General features: G+C 39.8%; 1 protein-coding gene and 1 non-coding gene across 5 annotated transcripts in view; both read left to right on the top strand.

Moving 5' to 3' along the window:
* The window catches only part of elf1 (E74-like ETS transcription factor 1), a 40,510-nt gene that overhangs the window by 910 nt on the left and 19,566 nt on the right, over window positions 1–20,034 (top strand). For 2 of the 4 annotated variants that reach the window (XM_029442380.1, XM_029442377.1), the window contains exon 1: window positions 682–1,461. The gene's annotated coding sequence lies outside the window, so the exon portion shown is untranslated. Of the gene's footprint in view, window positions 1–681; window positions 1,462–11,702; window positions 11,875–20,034 lie in introns of those variants that run through there. The other 2 variants (XM_029442378.1, XM_029442379.1) reach the window with 2 other exon arrangements.
* On the top strand, window positions 416–487 carry trnae-uuc (transfer RNA glutamic acid (anticodon UUC)). The gene has a single exon. It is a non-coding gene; the product is annotated as a tRNA-Glu (tRNA).

The raw sequence follows: 20,034 nt of genomic DNA, 5'->3' as shown, positions 1-20,034 counted from the left end.
AAGACCACTAGATGGTAGCTAGTGTAAGTATAACCCTTGTGCCTCACTTGGGACATTTTTGGTATTTTTTAGATTTCCGATCATTGTGGCTGTGTTTATGCATATAGCGTACATTTTTGCAAGGGTGTGTTTCTTGAATTTTGGAAGTTCAACCTCAGCTCCTAAAAATTGCAGTGTTTACTATTTTGATTGAGCCATTTCCTCATGTTTGCTCTATATAACTGCCTTGCAAATATAAAAAAAAAAGAATGTTTCAAAATCAATGTTTTGAGTATGAAAAATCCCTTAGCAAGTAGTATTCAGAATATTATTAAATGTTTGTGTTTTTACCAAACTATAACTAAAGTGTTATAATAAGTAGACAGAATACTATGGAAGCTTCATAATGGATTCCTTCCGCATCCACTAACGACTTTCCCATATGGTCTAGCGGTTAGGATTCCTGGTTTTCACCCAGGCGGCCCGGGTTCGACTCCCGGTATGGGAACTGATATTTTTTGTCTAATTCCCTAAACACTGCCGGGTAATGTGTCTTCAACCCCACCACATAACACTTTTATCTAGTTTTGGCATCATATCATATTTGTGAGTGCTTAAGCTGTTGTCACTTGATATCACAAAAGACGTGCATCATTTCCAGGGAACCAACTGTAAACCCCGCCCGTTAAGGCGTTTATCCTCAATTGCTCTCATCTCACAAGGGCTTGGACCTTCCCGGAAGATGCCCAATTCCCTTTATATCTTCCTGTGCTTACACTTATCGTAATACAGGAAAACAAACGCGACTCAAAACTCCAACGCTAGCTTGTAGCCAACAACCGACATTGTTACTTAATTTGACTAAATCGTATTGAACTATTGACAAAAGTGTCTGTAAAGTGACACTTGAACGCGTTTACTAAACATTAACTTTAGCCGAACCGTCGCTTAGATACCAGTTTGTTTAACGTTTAACTAAATTACAGTGCAAAAATGAATAGCTATTCCTTGACGTTGGATTACACGTAGGCTAAATATCGATTAAGAATGAAGTATTTATTGCTAATTTTATTACTTTTTAGCATGACAATAAACAACTTTTTTTCGTTCCTCGACGCTTATTGCTCTATTGTGAACATCCAGTGATTCCTCTGGTCTTACTACTACCAGGCTACAGCCAAACTTTGGTACCGGGCCAATCATTTCCCAGGAAAATGTGACTGCTAGGAATTCCCCACGCATCAGTCAGCCCCTGTCTGTCGGAGAAAACTGCAACCTTGTGTCGGGAAGCCCACGAAAGCAGCAGGAGGGTAAAGCTGACCGGTGACTCTACGATGATGGAGCTATAGCACAGTTTGTCTCCATCTCGCACCACCAGGGATAATAATGTGTTTCTAACGTCGCCGTGTTTTCATGAGGACAGCCACTAACTGCCTGTATAAAGCCAGGGGATATGCTGTGCTGATGACAACTTCTACCAGGGTGAGTCAACAGCCAATCATGTGTTGTACTTATTACTTGCTTTCTTGTAACTTGACAATATATCTGTATATAATGTGAGTTCCCTGTCGAGTTTAGTTTCCTCTCATTGGTGCTTTTCATGTGAAATAATCAAGACTTTTAGCAGATAATGGCTGTTGTATATCACTTTTATTGCACAGACCTACTCTCAGTACTCAGAAAGTCATCACACTACAAGAAGCATGACTGAACTCATATGATGTTAGTTTAGCCTCTAGATAAATGACCTGCAGCCTACTACTGCATAGATTTCTGTGACTCCCCTTTGTGTCAGTCAGCCAGCATGTGACCTCACTGATGTGTGTGTGTGTGTGCTGACAATCTTGACAATTATGTGCTTCAGAGATGCCCCCTCAGTCTTGACAATGCCACAGCTACAACTGTAATAGTCATCCATTTGTGCCGAATGTCAGTGCAGTTTAAAAAAATATATACTTATTTGTGTTGAGAGTTGTAATGCTAATGGTTAATATGAAAAGAGAGCACTCATTGTGTCTTCTATTCTGCCTCTGAGTAGAGTTAACTGGTATTAGAGCTGGAATGTTAAATCATTAATCCATTAGTCGATCGACAGATGATGAAACTTGACTAGTCCCAGTTTCTAAAATGTGGAATGTTCTAAATAGGTTTTGTTTTTTTCCCGCAGTCTTCAATTATAGTAAACTGATTATCTTTTAGTTTTGTACTGTTTGTTGCATATAATAGGCTCTGGGAAAATTGTGATGGCCATTTTGAACTATTTCCAGATATTTATTATAGCAGCCATAGATAATCTGACTCCACCGTGTGTCACTCATTCCACTGAAGAAGCCTCAGACTGAATATTCACTAAAAAGGGAGAGAGTAGATTTGAAGAGTGAGTCTCAAATACTCATTGGGCTTCCTCAGAGTGCAAATAGAAATGCTGCTTTTCCCAATTTCTACAAATATATGTCTGCAATGTCTGACAAAAAAGTGTTTTTTGTAGTATAGTTGATCAACCCTATTCTGTGGCAAGTCTAAATGTTTGCCAGATGTTTACATTTTTCAGTTAAGATGCTTGTACCATGGGACAGACAAACACATTCTCATTGGTCCACTGCAGTTGCTCCCTTCAGAGTAGGCGGCTGTGACGCAGAGGGAGGGGAAGAGTTACGAGCTCCAAGCTTGTCAGTCCCCACTAGAGACAGGACCAGCTGGACCCACCAGCCCCTCTCTCCCCTCTCTCCCCTCCCCTACAATCTTCCTATGGTGGGAACACTGGCAGACTTGTGGGTAATTGGAAACTTCAATCCACTGAAAGCAATTATCCAGAGCAAGACTTTCCAAATATACTCCAGTGTGGAGTCATCTTGTTTGTTCCGAGCATGTACCCTTGTTTTAGACACATCTTGCCATGCTTCTGCCCACACATTCAGCCTCTCTTTTCCTCTCTCCTCTCTCCTCTATGCTTTGATAGCTTTCATGCTGCACAGGCTGTGAGTGATACAGGCGTGTGTGTTTGTGCACACTGCAGACAGACGACTGTGTGGTTGAGGCCAAAGCAGTTCCCGGTAACCTTTTTATCCTGTGACAGTGATGTCACCATCAGCAGGCAATAATGGAGAGCTGTCCTGTGCTGTTCTCTTTTCAGTGACGAGCAGCTCCTCAGACATTAGACACTTCTTCTTCTTCTTCTTCTTGCCCAAGACGTACCCGCCTGCCCTAATGGGATGCTGGATATTGATTTGGCTACACAAAAACAGTATCTGAGCTTTTATCCTATTTAGAAAGCAGCACTCCGGTTTCACAAAAGCTTTCAGAGTGGCCTTGCAAGAGACAGGGAATCTTTCGCAAGCTGCAATGTGTGGTAAAAACAGGTTTACCCTCCTGCAACAGTGTTCAGAAATATTTGAGTATCCTTGAGCTAATATGACATTATTTAACCCAGAGATTTAATATTAAATGTCCACACTTGCACCTACAAATACAGTTTACATGCTTGCTAACTCCTGCAAGTTTAAAAAGAGAGTGAAACTCTTTCTGAGGCCACCATCTTTATGAAGTGACACTTTCTTCGGTTTAATTTAGTGTAATTTGGTGCCTTACAAATTACCACAAGATGGCAATGTTCATATGCTTTGACTAAACAAACAATCATGTGAGATGGCTGACACCTCAAATGACTTGCAGAAATGCAGGAACCGACTTATGAAAAGAGAAATAAAACTGTTGAACTTCCCTTTTTTTACGTGGAGAAGAAATACCCCATGTTGGCCTGTTTTGTGTTCAGGGTTTGCAGGGGAACTGCTGTTTGCAAAGTTCCTTAATTGTACACTGCTGTTTCACCACCCCAGGCTTTTGACACCTGAATATCACCTTGTCGGACATGTTTGATTGCTAAGCGGCAGTAGCAGCAGCCATAAACCGCTGCCAATGGACCTGACGTCAGAGAGAAACGAGAGCCGAGGGAAATTCCACCTGTAACCTCATTCTGCTCTCATGCGGCCTGTCTTCCCAGCATGTGACTTTGGGCGAGTCATCATGCCTGAGTTTCTCCATGAATCTGTGCCTTGTCATGATGTAATGCAGGGTTACAGTTGAGCTATTTTTAGCATGTGAACGAGGACAGCTTAACTTTGTGTTTTAAGTTTGTAGTTGTGGTATAAGGAAATATAAATGGACAAAAGCTATACAAACATAAATACTGTCTTCAATTATTCTGTTTTTATTTTGTTATTCAGTAATCATAAAATAACGAATTGAGGCAATGATAAAGACTTTGTAGGGATAATCAAGTGAGAATACACTCTACATTCTAATAAAACATTACAGTTTTACTTAAAGGAATAGCTCGACATTTTGGGAAATACACTTATTTCCTTTGTTGCAGAAAGTTAGATGTGAAGGTACACTAAATATGAAGCTACTCCGACCTGTCAGTTAGCTTAGCTTATTATAAAGACTGGAAATGGGGAAACAACTAGCCTCTCCAAAGGTAACAACATCCTCAAATCCACAAATTGTCATCACTTTACTTGTACAGATTACACAAATGAGATATAACTCCTTATTTAGTGCACTTTATAGGTACTTATAAACTGATTTGTTTTTATCGTTTGGACACAGCCAGGCTAGCTGTTTCCAGTCTTTATGCTAAGCTAAGCTAAGCTAAGCTAACCGGTTGCTGGCTGTAGCTTCATATAGAGCTAACAGATATAATAGTGGCATCGACCTTCTCATTTAATTCATGGCTAAAAAGTGAGTGTCAAACGAACATTGAAATAAGACATTATTTTAGTTTATATTCAGCTGAAAAGGCTGTGACCCCCCCCCCCCCCCCAGATACTAGGGAAAACCTCAGGCCTTAATATATGACTGTCTGCAGGGAGAACTACTGTATGATGACTCAGTATAGTACGTGTCCACTCTGGCATCATGTTGACATCATGAGATAAGTTAACCACATTACATATATTTTTATGATGCCCACTGAGGTCCATGTAAGCACACTGTGTAGTAAGCTGTAGCACTGATGTATGTGTAATTACATTAAGGAGTGATGGCTTGGGTTGTAATGTTCTATCTTACTGTTATTCGACCACACAAAGCAGCTCCTCACAATAATAGAAACTGGCTTAGCGTGCAACTTTGGCGCATAATGATATTTCAGCCTGTAATTTTTCATGTCTCTTGGAGCTAATGAGGTAGCAGAGAGTGGTTCACGGAGGCCTTTCATGAGTCAGCTCAGCCAGTGGTGCTTGAATTCAAAGAGTCAGCTTTGCAGGAAGAAACCAAAGGACCTTTCCTCATTTAACTTTCAACAAACTCTTTCAACAAGTGTGACAAATATAAGTGAAGACAGAGTTTACAGAAAATGGCAGTGAGCTAATCACATCTGAGAGGCAGTTGTCTGTCTTCACTATCAGTATATGTTTTGGCTATTTTTTCCTTTTGGGTTAATTTGAGATTGACAGGGAGTCCTCAGACTTGTTGAATTATTTAACTGCATGCAGCCAATGGGTATTATAATCTAGACCCTGAGTGACAGAGCAATATGCTCTAAGGGCCCCATGGCATTTTATTAATAATGAGCTTGAGATAAACTAGAGCTCTCAGGTTAAAAGCTGCTGGAGCATGCATGCTCTTAGTCCTGAATTTGCTGGTGTGGCGCAGATGGACTTTTCAAAACCTCAGTGATTGTTTATGATAAGATGTCTTTATGAGGAACACCAGTTATGTGGTTCAGTGACGTGGCGTAGCAATGAGTGCTCTATGTCACTATCTGACTGCACGTAGCTGTTGCAGCCCACAGAGGTGTGATGTGGATGATCTGGATTGTTGTCTCTGTATTTAATAATTAAAGAGTTTCAGTCGGTATATATGCATGTGGATTCATCAGCCGTAGACCCAATGCCAACAGCTAGCACCGGTGTATCTGTTCAACAGCTACTCATGGAAGAGTGTTGGGGCCAGATATAAGGGAGAAGATTTTATTAAAACTTTTACATTTTGAGAATACAGTTGAAATGTTGAGGGGACCAGATATAATGCATGAAACAATTGAATAAGCCCCCCCCCCACATGTTTAGAATTTCGGACAGACACAGTTGACAACTAGCTGGTGAACAAAGTACAGCATTTAGCCGATATAGAGGCAGATATTTACATTAGTAGTTGTTGTTGACCAAAGCCAGAGAAAATCTTGGACTTGGACCAGAGACCTGACTATAAATCAATTCTGATGTTTCTTTGTATCTGCTGGATGTGTAAATGTGAGGTTTAAATTAGGTCAACAAATTAATTAATTTCTTTCCAGTTTTCCCAAGTCTTTTATTTTAGAGTAGGCTAATTGTCAACATAAACACTTTAGCTATGACCAATAATACTTAAACAGCACTAGAGCACTGGACATTTGATTATTTATTTGTCTAATGTGACTACTTACTGTCTTATCTGTACAGACACAAGCTCCCATTCTGAAGGAATACAATCTCAAGCTGCACCCCTCTACTACAGTGTTCAAGTGGCCCCACAAGGAGAGTTTGGGACCATTAGTAAAAAGTATATCTCTAAGAAGTCATATGCATGTGGTTGCATGGTTCTCAACATCGAATATTATCTTGAATCTTTATCAGTCACAAGACTGAGCATCGTTCTGTGCTCCGACACGCTACTGAATCACCCACATAGAGTTGGATGAACTGTTGCACACTGATCAGTCTTTACACCTTCACAGCTCTTTGTTAGGTATGTATGTCATACTGTAGTCATACTCAGTCAGCACCATGAAAGCTGAGTTAGGATCAAAGTTAGATCCTGACTCAGCTTCGGATGGTCGCTGTCTTTGAATGATGAAGTTTTTTATAGCGCGTCAGCTTATTGAAAAAGAAAAACGCAGATTGTTGCAACAACAAATCTTGACCTTAACCAGCTGGCACACTTTTTTAAAAACCAAAATAACTGTGATACCTTGATTGCCTTCAATCTTTCCCCACAATCCACATCTGACACATGTTTTTTGAGCGTTTTCTCCCACAATAATTCTTTGTCCATCTCAGTGGGGTTCGCTGCCCTCTCCTTCACCTCCTTCATCTCTTGTGGGCTGCACTTCTGTCTGGTAAGCTGTCGTCTCACAGCCTCAGCCTGTATTTGAGCGGCTACAGCAGTCATCAGATGACCTCCAAGCTACACAAATAATTCTGTGCGTCCTCCAAAGGCTCCCATATCTCATCCTGTCAAGGATTGTTCCAACTTGTTTGTCAGGTTTTATGAATCCACATTACTTCAAAATAACTCTTTACTTGAGTGATCTGGATTTTCTGAGTGCAGTGTAGTTCTAGGGCAGGCCTAGATAAAGTGTCATATAAATCAAGTTTGAAAGTAAAAATATGAAATCCAGTGAGGAGAAGGTCATAATGTTTTTGAGAGCTCTATTTCCTAAACTTTGACCAATAAAATATGCATTCAAGCTTATATTACATATCTGTAGTAACCTGAATAATGCTGTCATATTAAAATTAGGGTGGGCAATGTATTTTAGAATATTTTTTTGTTATATTTGTTGAAACAATATTTACATCCCAACAATTAGTAAATCATATGCTCTCACAAAAAAAAAAGAATCCAGTAAACCCTTTCTGTGGCTGTAATAATTCTGTCTACGTACCTGCGTGCACTCTGGCCATGCACTGCGTATCACCGGAGTCTTCCACAAGCTGCTAGCTTGAAAGCCATGACCGCTAACAATAGCCATGTTCGCTAACAATAGCCATGTTCGTTGGGTACTTTCATTGGAAAAGTGTTGACTGGGTTTTTCGGTTGGATGATTTTAAAAATCTGGCTTACTCTGACTGGCTTTAACGTTATAATCTGAGTATTTATAATGTGAATCAATCAGCTCAAAATGACATTGACATTTGGATAAACAAGCAAGAAGATTAAAAGCATACAATTAGTGCTCTAATGTCCCTTGTTCAGGTTGAATTCCCTGACAGGCCTTAACCACAGCAGTTTCTGTGGTGCACAGGATTGCTGTGCTCTGCCCTTTAATGGGGGGGGGGGGGACATGGGGCCTTTTAGGCCTAGTTCTGGTTGGTGGTTGTATGTAGAACTAGCACAAACCATTGAAGTGTTTTTTCACTCTTCGTCTGCAAAGGAAAGGCGTGTCTTTTCAGTGTGTCTGCAGGGTCGCGTGACTCTTCACTGATCACAGGCTTTTTCCTTTGTTTTGCTTGAATTAGTGGAGTCTGTTCTCCTGTATGGCAGTGGATGCTCGACCCTGAAGCCCATCCTGCAGAAATCCCTAGATGGGTGCTACACGAGAATGCTGCGTGTGGTACTTGGCATCAACAAGGATGAGCATGTCACCAACACGCACTTGTATGGGGGGGGGCTAAGAGTGGGTGAGAAAACCGATGGAGGGCACGTCTGAGGACGACCTAGTAGTAGTACACCACTATTGTAGAAAAAAAGCAAGAACGAAATGTACCTCTGTGAGGCAGGTTTTTTGTGTTTTCACACTGTGGGCTGATTTTAATTGTATCCCACTGACATGTCATGAAGCACCCGCAATTTAAACATCTTCACTTTTATTGCTTTTCCCCCAGAGTATGTGATTTGTTGTGCAAATCTGGGTGAGTTTGCGTTCAGTATTACAGAAGATAATTGGAAGGATTGTAAATTCCTCAGAGAGAATAAGTGCAAACAGTTTTGCAGCCTTCCATAAAAACACACAATAACGCATAATTCACATTCATGAGGCTTTACAGTTTAGTCTAGAGTTGAGGCTGTGAATGTGCCTCTCCAAACACTGTAAACCAAACGATGTGTGTCTGGCAGAGCTAAGTACATTTTTTCCTTCTATCTCTTTTTAAGTCCAAACTTTTTAGCGTTTATTTAAATGTTTCAGTGGTTTTTTTTTTAGCATCAACTTAAACATGTTAGACGTGTTGGACAACATCCATTGCATGTCAGTCCATCAAGGAAGAAAGACCCCTCCTTTCTGGCTTTACCTGAAGTTGTTGGAGGTTTTCCTAATCTGACTCAAGAGTCAAACGTGTGTCTGTCCAATAGATTGATGTAAAGCCAAATGTTTGTTTTTTTGGCCTATATGAATAAAATGGACAACATTTTTTATATTGCACTCTTGCCAATCTGTGTAAAACTATTAATGTTCTGTTGATCAACTACTAGTAGACTAATTCCTTTAAGTGCTACTACTTACTGGATGTTTTAGAATCAGACCTCATGAATGAGGGTTATGCAGAAATCTGTTGTTTGAATGTGCTCTCCATCCTTTCCATTTCAATATATTAAGCAGACATTAGCTTTGGCAGAAAAAGACTTGCAACTCGGACTTTAACACCAACGACTCGTGATTTTATTGGACTCGACCTTGGACTTGTCAGACTTGACTTGAGTGCAAAGACTTGAAACTTATTTTGTGATTTTGCAAAACAATGACTTGCTCCCAGCTCTAGTTTATCCCACTGTCTTGCTCAGTGAGACCTTTTACAGGACATGTATGGATATTTAGTGAATTCACATTACTGTAGTTCCTCTAACCAAAAACTACAAGCCAGCTCAGAAGATACTGGCGCACATAGAGGGAATATATGTGTTCCTTGGTATTTATTGAAGGAGAGCCATGAAGTGTTTTTGATGCCAAACCCTCTCATCTATTTCTTTGCTCCTCTTCAGAGACTTTCTGTTTGGGAAATATTTTTTTTGACACAGCTGATTACCCACAATTAAGATATCACTGGGATGTAGTGCAGTCTCATTACAGTTTTCTTTTCTCTTCCAATTTTGTAAAGAATATGCTAATTTGGTCTTCAGGAATTTAAAAGCGTATACAGTCAAAGCTCAGTACTGCACCACTCAAACATTTCCTCAATATATTTCGCCTTTCCTAGTAGATAAACTGTGTGCATTTATAAATCACATATCAATGAATAAGGATAAACTAAAGACCAAGATAGTGGCAACACATTGGCACACGATTAATCCATTACATCCCATAAATTAACAGGAATGTGCTAAATGTATGCATCGCTCCTTTAGGCCTCACTGACTGTTTTAACACTCTTTTGTGTTTGTACACAGATTTAGATTATCTGCAAGGCTTATGTAAGGGGAGTAACATAGGAATTATATTTGCGTGTGTGTGTGTGTGTGTGTGTTTTTGTATGTTTACATAGTTGTACCGGATTTTAAGAGTTTATATCACAAGAAGTGTTTCACAGTTTCCTCTAAGGCTTTGGGGTTGTGGACAGTATTTCCAGTGGTGATAAATGGAGCTTGTTTGGTGTAACTTTCCCTCCATAGCAAGGCTATCAATTTGCTCTGAGGCAAACAGCTGCTTTCTACTCTGAGCTGAACTACGTTGAATGGAGGCCAGGGAGAATTAATGTGATGATGAGAGCACTCGGTGGAGACTGAAAGAGGGATTTAGGCGTCTGTGAAACAGACCCTGCTGCAGATGCAATTGTGTTTTAATGTGTTCATTTTTTTTACTTAAATATCAATCTCTAAGTCCTGTGTTTGTTTATGTTCTTTCCCAACAATCACAATTTGAGCCAGGGTTCTATTTAAATAATTGACTTTTGATTCGGTTGAATATACTTCATGTGGCTTTTCAGTGGAAAACCCGAAAACATGTATACACAAGAGTGTGAAGACTGACCACAGACCAGCACTTCCTGTCTGCCTGAGTGTCATTTCTGTTAAAGATTGTTATCAAACCTCAGTTATATCTGTGTACACTGAACTTAACAAGATGCGTGTCTGTAAAAAGGTCGCTTACTGAAGCTGATCTGCGACACTTTGAGACTTAAGTTAAAATGGCATGTAATGATTGTTCACTAGTAGGGCTGCAACTAACGATATACCTCCATCTATGAGAGGCTGAAAACAGCATTTTCTGCCATTGTTACATGACAAATTAATTTAACGATTGCACTGCAGCTCTAATTCACAACAGGCGCTTTCCCGTGATCATGATCACTGAATCTGGAAGAGGAGGAGGAGTAGGCGGAGGAAAAGAGATTTTTCAGGCCTCTGAAGTAAAGCACTTGCTCATACCTAAACGCAATCGACTTTACAGTTTCATCTCTTTGGACCTCCCACTGGTAGAAGTTGTTTTATGGGGCTTTCTACTACAGCGAGAACAACTCCCCCACAAGTCAGCAGCTTAACTGGTTCACTGACACGGCTAATAGACTCACAATTCATTGTAAATGTTTTAATGGGACAGAAAGAGATGTGAACTTTACTTCTGGGCTGCCATACAGATTTTAATCACCCTGCCTGGCCCATATTGTATGGTCAAAGTCTAAGTAAGTGCATACCTGTGCAACTGTTTACCTGCACCTCCAGCACTCCTCCGCCTCTGTAGGAGAAACCCGTTTATCGTCTTTCCTGCTGTTTGAGGTGTGGCCCGCTGGTTGGATCTCTGTGCTCTCCCCTCCCCCTCTGCAGCACCGTCCAATCCCTGCCACACGTAGAACTCACCTGAATGGATTTGCATTTAGGGCAGATACTCGTCGCTGATTGGCCAGGTGAAAGCACTCTGCCTCAGGGCTCCCCTACCAATGGTGGCAGTGCTGCGTGACTCATAGGGAGAGGACAAGTTGCTTCACTACACTTCTCCTTTTTCTGCTTCAAACAGCAGCCATTGTCTTTTTTTTTTTTCTCCCTCCTCTCTAGTTTTGTTTTGTCGCTGTGAGAAAGAGGTGTGAGGCCAGCCACTGGTCAATACCTTTAGACAGCTTCGTCCCCCTCTAAACGCACCTTGGATTATTCCCCTTTTCGCCTTTTGTTGTCTGTTTTTCTCTTGATTTTCATTGGTTACTGTGATCGACACTTGTTCGGTTGCTATTATGGACATTGTCACCCGAATCCTGAATCTTTGAGGTTAGTGATGAATAGTTCTCCGCCTCTTCTTCACACTTTGCCTATTTTGTTAGTTTTTGTTAGTAGAAGCAATTGGCTTAGAATTGGTTTCTGAGAATGTTAAAGTTTAAGAAGTTTAAATCAACATGTTCTGTATTAAAGGGATAGACTGTATGTATATTTGGGAGTTGTATTTGTCAGTGGACAGGCAGCTAGGTAATTAGGTCACCATAATGTGTACCTTTTGACTTTATCATAACATTTTTATTAGCACATTTGACATATTTATGTTTTGTGAAGGGAGCTTTAACAAGCCATGCAAGTTCAATTGACATTTAAGTACCTGCTCTTCCACTAATATCTTCCAAGCCTACTGCTATATCACATTTCGTTCAAGGAAACAGCAAAAGAGTACTCTGATTACGGTAGTTTTGTATATTGAGCTTTTTATATTTGGTTGCACGCATAAAACGAGTTTCCTCAAACTTGGTGAGCGCTTTCTGCGGTTCAGTCTGTGAAGTCACGTAAAAGGTTTGATATTCTGGGTTTGTCATTTTACGAACTAATATGAATGATCTTTTGCTGATATGTCTGATTGTTGCTTTTCTTTTATGAATTGTTGCCTTATATGGTGTGCTGAAGCAAGGGCGGGAACACTGTTTTGCAAGCCCCTTGACCAAGCCCACATGTATTTTTCATGGTGTAGTAATCAGTAATTACACATCATGTTGATTTTGATCTGTGATTGCTATCCACCATGTAATACACTCCTTATTTCAAATGTAAAATGCTGCATCAGTAGGCACAGAAACAGCTGTGGTTTTGCTGTTGTTGCTCTTCACAGTTTAGTGCGTGGAGTTAGTCATGCAGTGCTTCATGCATCAAAATCTTCACTTCATCTGAACCGAATGTTGCTCATCTTGTAAAGGTGAGGCCCGCAAGGTCTTCGTTTCAATTCAGAGGGAAGTTTGCTTCCTCTTTTATGCCCATATTAGTTGACCTTCTCTAAAGTCTACGCCAGCCATTCAAATTCTTCTTCTTAATGTTGTTGAGAATCTATTTCTAAAAGTTGCTCAGTGCAGCAGAGATAAAAAAGCACACTTCCTGTTTCACCAGAAATCTACTTTGCACTTTTTTTTGGACCACACAAGACACTGTGAAATATATCATTGAATAAACATGGCTATAGTTTGAGTAACTTCTAGATTCCACACCCACTTTCTATTGAAACTTTCTTAAAATGCTGCTGCACAGAGCACTGTCCTATTAAAAAAACAACACTTGTGATTGTTTCATCGGTTCAGCATTTATTTTTTTATTGTAATGTCTGACGTAAGTTGCAGTTTGGTCCCAATACAGGCAACTGAGAACACTTCAGAGATACCAAATACATATCTGTATACTTTAGGCTCAGTTGCTGAACTATTATTAGATTTGGATCAATGGGCCTTGTACTCTGTTTGTATCTAACAACTGCTGTGACATCAGCACATGACCCAGTGAGTGAATAGCTCTGTTGTGTTGAGCAGGTATGAGTTTGCATTTGACCTAACCTTTTCATCATACTCTGTGCCCACCCTGATTTGGATTGTAAATGAGGCCATTTTGCCTCAGAGGATGAACTTGTACTGTAGGTGCCGTTTAGGCAGGCTTTGTGTGTGCCTCATTCAGAGGACATGGAGGCTGATGAAGAGACAGCGAGAAGGGCTGGACAGTAGTGTCAGGTAGGCTCCTCTTTCACTACAAAGTCAACAAGTCTTAGCCTGTAATTAGATCATTAGACTTGGGCAAGATGACGGAGGCGTTGCAAGAGAAGGGCATGACGAGAGGAGGTGGGGTGGAGTTTATTAAAGTTTACTAAAGTCCCAGCATGCCGAGATATGTAAAAATGGAGGATTTATTCAGTATCATGTTACAGGCACATGCATAGAATAGAATAAACACAGAGGCAACTTTGTATGGTCAGTTACAAACTTTTGTTTTGGCCTTGAACTGAATAAATAAGTCCGCTTCAGTTTCATGTGTCCCGGTAAGAAATGTTCTTAATCACAAAAAGGATCAAAAGTATATCTTTAGTTATATGCATATCATATCTTTTGGCAGCTATAATGCAAATATAATGCCCATTATACATTTGCCCACGCTAAATATTATAAACAAGCTTTAACTCCCCCTGTTTGATCTTAACGTAGAAAACAAGTGGAGTAAGTTAAAACTGATCAAATGTTTTAAAGCAGAATTTCATGATCATCTTTAATGAAATATTTAAATTAGTCTTATTATTATCCCCCATGTATTGAGTGGGATGCAGAAAACCAGTGCACTCATTGTGAAACAAATGCATGTCTTGTTTACCCACAGTCATTATCTTACACGAGAAAGAAGAGCTCCTATTCGGTTTTGATGGTTTGTTTGGCTGTTTCTTGCTCAAGGATGGATTTGCATCATGTTTCCATGTCAGCTTCTCCATTTCTTCTATGCAATTTTAATTTCCATAGCACTCTCTTTTTCTGGAGTGGATGGAAGCCTAAAGGTTTAAGAAGTGGGCTTGTGATGGGAGGTTTGAACTCCTGTGACCAGCTGGAAAGAACTGGGTGGGGAAAGTTAATGTGTAACACTCTCCTCTGCCCTAACGGCTACTGTCAAGGTGCCACTGAGCAAGGCACATACTGTGTCTCCAGGTGCTGAACTCAGCAGGTCAAAGCCTCTTGTGTATCTGCGTCGACGTGTTGCAGGTACACTCAGGAAACCCTCCCTTGATAAATAAAATGAAATCGATTGAGCAACTGTCTCCCCGTGTTGCAAGTGTCTCAACTGACTCTGCATGCTGGGACTGGCAGCCCTTTCTGAAGAACATGACAAACCAAAGCTGTGATCATCACTTTTGAACACAAATTGTCTTTCTTTGTCCAGACAGATTTAATTTCAACCCTAAAAATCTTGATTTGTGTCAGATAAGCAGTGATGCCCCCCCGCCCCCCCCCTGTTGTGTATTTATTTTCAGATTTAGTTCCCAAGAACTATAAAGGATGTGAAGTAATGCTGGACTTTTCAATGATTACAAATCCCTTTATGATTCAAAATACTTAATGGTTGGCTTAGGTATTTCAAAGATTTTTATTTTTGGCTGTAGTGGTTGATGTACGGTGAAGTGGCAAGACTTTGCATGCACTCCGTGTCACGTAACTAAAAGTTTAACACACCTTTTGATAGAGAGTATTTTGAAAAATGTAAGTCCAATTAACACATTAAAACAGCCTTAAATCCACTAGAAACTGTGAAAGACGTGAGCCCCCCACCCCCTACTTATATGAGACTCATAACACCCACCTGGCAGGAATGGGTGAAAGACAAGAGTGCCATGTTTTCAGACACAGAGAGAAAGAAAGAGAGAGAGAGTGTGTGTGTGTGTGTGTGTGTGTGTGTGCGAGAGACAGAGAGAGGATATGTGGAATATCAGGTCACACCTTTCGATAACACTCCTGGTTATGCAACGTACCATGCCGGTCAGGGCACAGATTCTCTGCTAGTAAAAGCATGAGTCTCCTCTGAACATGGCTGAAGGAAGGTTCACTTACAGAGTCTAGCCCCAAGTACATTACTACACTACTGCTACTGTGCTTAAGTACAATTTTGAGGTACTTTTACTTTACTTGTGTATTTCCATATTATGCTACGTTTAGCTTCTACTACATTTCAGAGGGAATGTTGTACTTTGCACTCCTTTACAGCTATAGTTACTATTTTACATACGAAAACAATAATGATGTTATTGTGCTGCCTAATGAGTACTTTTTAGAATGCAGGACTTATACTTGTAATGAAGTATTTTTACTTTGTGGGTATAATACTTCTACTTGAATAAAGGATCTTAGCACTTCTTCCACCATCGATCATGCTGGATATACTGAAAAAACTATAAGGGTACTCGGAGAGCGCAGACATCCACCAAGGCTAAAATACCCTATCTCGCCATTTAAACAAAAAGTGAAAAATAATTTAGATATCCGCTTGTGATTTTGATCCGGGTTCTTCCTTGGGCCATGCTTCACCCTCCCACCAAGTTTAATAAAAATCGGTCCATTGGTTTTTCTGTAATCCTGCTGACAAACAGTAGCTCATGTAACTTGAAAGTTTATTAATATGCTCTATTTTGTCTCTGGTGAACTGCTTTAACTTGGAAATCGTGATCGTATCTTGATTTAAGTTTATCTGTCGTAGTGGTTGTGTGGGTGGAGGCAGGTTCGACGTGCACGTTTATTTTGTGCTTGATAAAAGCAGCATGCAGACCCTCATAAAATGCTCCATTACGGCTTTCTGTTGGCTCTGGCCTTGCTCTAAAGCACGGTTATTTGTAACTGTAAGATCATTTGTAAATACGGCATTATGATACAACTAGCTGACTGCTATCAACTGATAGCACTATACTATACAATGCAATGGCCTGAAAACACATTCACATTGCAATCTTTTCTTTCCAAATGTTCCACCCTGCTTGAGGTAACATGGCTAAAAAAATGTTTGAGATGCATTTGATCATAAAACTGACATCCTCAGTGAAATACGTGTTAGCTGTTGCCAACTCCCTCACACTCCCTCGTGCTAATTTAAACATCATGTTGGCTTTAATGCAGTATCACTTAGTACAAAGACGCATTCTGACCCAGGCACAGAGGGAAATTGATTTCCCACATGTTTTTCGGAGGCTTTGGTCCCAGACACCCAGCTGCAGTGGTGTCTGTGTCTGAAGCCTCAGCAGCAGGCTTTTATATGGAAAACTGACCATGCCCATGATGACTCTAGCACTCAAATAATCTGCTGAACTCCTGTCTCAGTGGAAAGGTTTTCTTTTTATGGTGGCCAGAGTTAAAGTTCATTTATTTATTTTATTTATTTATGTTTGTCTTGAAACCTCTCCCCCTTTTCCTTGATGCTTTGCTTTCATATATTTAAATTTCACTGCTCAATGACCAGACATGAAAGGACTGTGGCAAGAACTCAGGCATTTAATTCATCTGAAAAGCCTCAAAAAGAGCGACATTTACAAACACGAAGGTGCCCTTTTTGTGAAGATTTGTCATGACATGCGGTTGGTCTGGTGTGTGAAAAAACAAGGGGCTGAAACACACAGTTTGAAAGATGAACACCAAAAATACATCAGTGCAAACACACAGAGCAAAGAAATTACATTTAAATTTCTTCATGATCACCAAGCAAATACCCATTGAAAGCTTAATGGCTGACACGAGTGTTTCTCAGTGCTGACACATTCACATCACAACAAACATTTGTCTCAATCACAACAAGATTGAGACAACTCTTGTCCATTTAAAATAAAGCTACAGGCGGTAGGTTTAGCTTAGCATAGACACTGGAAACAGGGAAACAGCTAGCCTAGCTCTGTCCAAAGATAACAAACCTGCTCACCAGTACCTCCAAAGTTCACAAAATAACACATTATATCTTGTTTGGTTAATTCATACAAAAACCAGAAGGTGTCAAAACGTTGTGGTTTTTTGCAGAGGGTTATTTATATGCCGTACTATTTCTACTGATTACTCAAACAAGATATAATATGTTGATTAGTAACATTTAGATGTGCTGGTGGACAAATATTCGGCGTGAAAGTGTTTTTCCCAAAACTATTATTTCAGTCATTAGTGCAGTTCTGTTCACATCGCATCATAAAAGCTCCTGACATCATAACTAACCTGTAACTTTGCAACAGTACTGATGGTTATAAAATAACCTTATCTTCCAGTTTCTCAGTGAGTCACGTCGTCTTTGATTGATCAAAAAGGCTTAACCATGTAATTATTTGATTCAACCAATAAGAGCAGTTTACTACACAGGCAGCAGTAGTTTGAAAAGCCACTCAGTCGTCTGTTTATGCTCATCGGGCTGTGTCTTCAACATGCGTCCTTGCAAACACGCCGGGCCTTTGCTGAGCTGAATGAGGCCCACCTTCGCCGTCTTTCTTGTCCCACATAGCCTGCTTTACAATCCCTCTCCCTCCGCTTGTTCCTAAGCAACAGCCACTCCTTGTTTACCTTTGCGTTTTTGCATTGTGATTCTCGTCAGAACAACATAACCCCAGCCCCTCGGGAGGCTGATTGTCAGACCTCTTTATTCAAAGTTGTGTTGCAGCAAAGGTACACGGAAAAAGTTATAGATTCAGAGACATTTTTTATTAAACTCTTATCTTTTACATATAAAATAGAATTACATACTTACTTACATATAATTATTACAGATCATTAATATGGTTAAACAATAACACCATGTAAATATTTTCTTATACAACCAGATTGGACACCTGGTAGTTTATTGTCCTCATCTCCTGCACCCATGCTGCACCTTCCTCATCGCATGACTGTCATAAAGGAGTGTGTTTCATAAAGCCTTCTCAAATATTTACTAGATTGTCCTTCTGCTTCCTGCACATGCTCGAATACTTCTCCAAAGAGGTGAAATGAACCTTTTGATTGATGTTTGCAGCAGCCAAAATAGATTATGTAAATGAAAAATGGGATTAGTACTAGTTTTTCATTATTAGCAGTATATATAGCAAACATGTCAAGATCAAGTGACTAAGGTGCAAGCTATTATGTAATACCTAAATAATGCAATCCAAACATTCTTCATGAGTTGCAGTTTTAGGCTTGTGAGTTCACGCACATTGCTCAACAGTTTTGTCCCTATTTGAACTATTCAGCTGACATCATGACTCCGCACTTCTTCTCCGAGATCCAGGAATGGGACGTAATGTTTACTGGCTTCAAGATCAGAAACATCGGCCAGTGATATCTAATACCACACTGACCTAGTATCCAATTGTGTGAAATCAGATAAGCTCACTTGAAGGTGCTAAGCTGTCTCTCTGTGAGTGGTCCTATCTGCGAGGCTTTACGGGGGATCAGACGAGAAGAGCTGATTTAGTCGTTATTAGCTGCTAAACTGAAGCTTGATCTGCGGGAATCTTAAAAACGGCTTTGCTAAAGCTGCAAATTAGTGTCTTTCATATTGTTTTAATCTTTCCCACAGTGGAAATATTATCATACATAATACATATGAATATACTGTAGTGTGACATACTGTGAGCTGAGAGAGAGTTGATAGTGGATTTAAAGGAATAATTTAACATTTTCAGAAAAAACACTTATTTATTCACTTTCTTGAAGAGAACCAGCAGCCAGTTAGCTTAGCCTAGCATAATGATGGGAAACAGCTAACCTGACTGTCCAAAGAGGACAACATATGGCTAACAGCACCTGTTAACTGTCTACTGGTGGGCAGATTTCGTTACCTTTGGACAGAGCCAAGCTAGCTGTTGAGCCCTGTTTCCAGTCTGTATGCTAAGCTATGCTAACAGGCTGCTAGATCTACTGCACAGATGTGAGAATGGTAGCCTATAGATGTTCTCATCTAACTCTTGGATAAAAGCAAAGAAGCATAAGCCCCAACATGTTGAGCTATATATTTAAGAGGAGCTTGACCAAAGTGTATTAAAAGACAGAGAGATTATTATTATTATTATTATTATTATTATTATACAATCTCTGTTTGATTTTATCCCGTCTCGCTGCATGCCAGACTTTGGGAGGACACATCACCCTGCTTGTGTCCAGACCTGTTTGGTATGCAGCTTCCTCTGCAACAGCTTCACTCAGACTTGGAGCCCTAAGATTTTAGCAGCAAATCTTTTTCTTAAGTAAAAGTAGCAATATACTCTGTTACAAATAAAAGTCATGCATTCAAAATCTGACTTGAGTAAAAGTACCAAAAGTATTCATTATGCAGAATAGCCCATTTCAGAATAATATATATTATATTACTGGATATTATTGATGGATTAATTAGTTCATCATTAAAGTTTCAGCTTTATTTATACTTTATTCTAATGGGTAGCTTAATATAACATAATGTATATGTTGCTCTATATTTCTATTAATTAGCTGAATCTGCAAATGAACATGTAATAAAAGCTTTAAAGTACACATAGTGAATTAGAAAGTATAATATTTGCTTCTGAAAGTACAAGAAACGTCAGAATTGTACAGTACTTGTGCACTTAGTTACTTTACACCACAGTATATATCAGTGCTCCATCTGAACACCTACCTGGTAGTATGCTGCTAGGCTGGTTGGAAAGTTCAGATAACATATAAACTCCAACTGGAA

This window comes from Cottoperca gobio, chromosome 10 (genome assembly GCF_900634415.1).
Source record: "Cottoperca gobio chromosome 10, fCotGob3.1, whole genome shotgun sequence".
Classification (NCBI taxonomy): domain Eukaryota; kingdom Metazoa; phylum Chordata; class Actinopteri; order Perciformes; family Bovichtidae; genus Cottoperca; species Cottoperca gobio.
The sequence above is the reverse complement of the archived record's forward strand: the minus strand, read 5'-3'. Positions and strand labels throughout refer to the sequence as shown.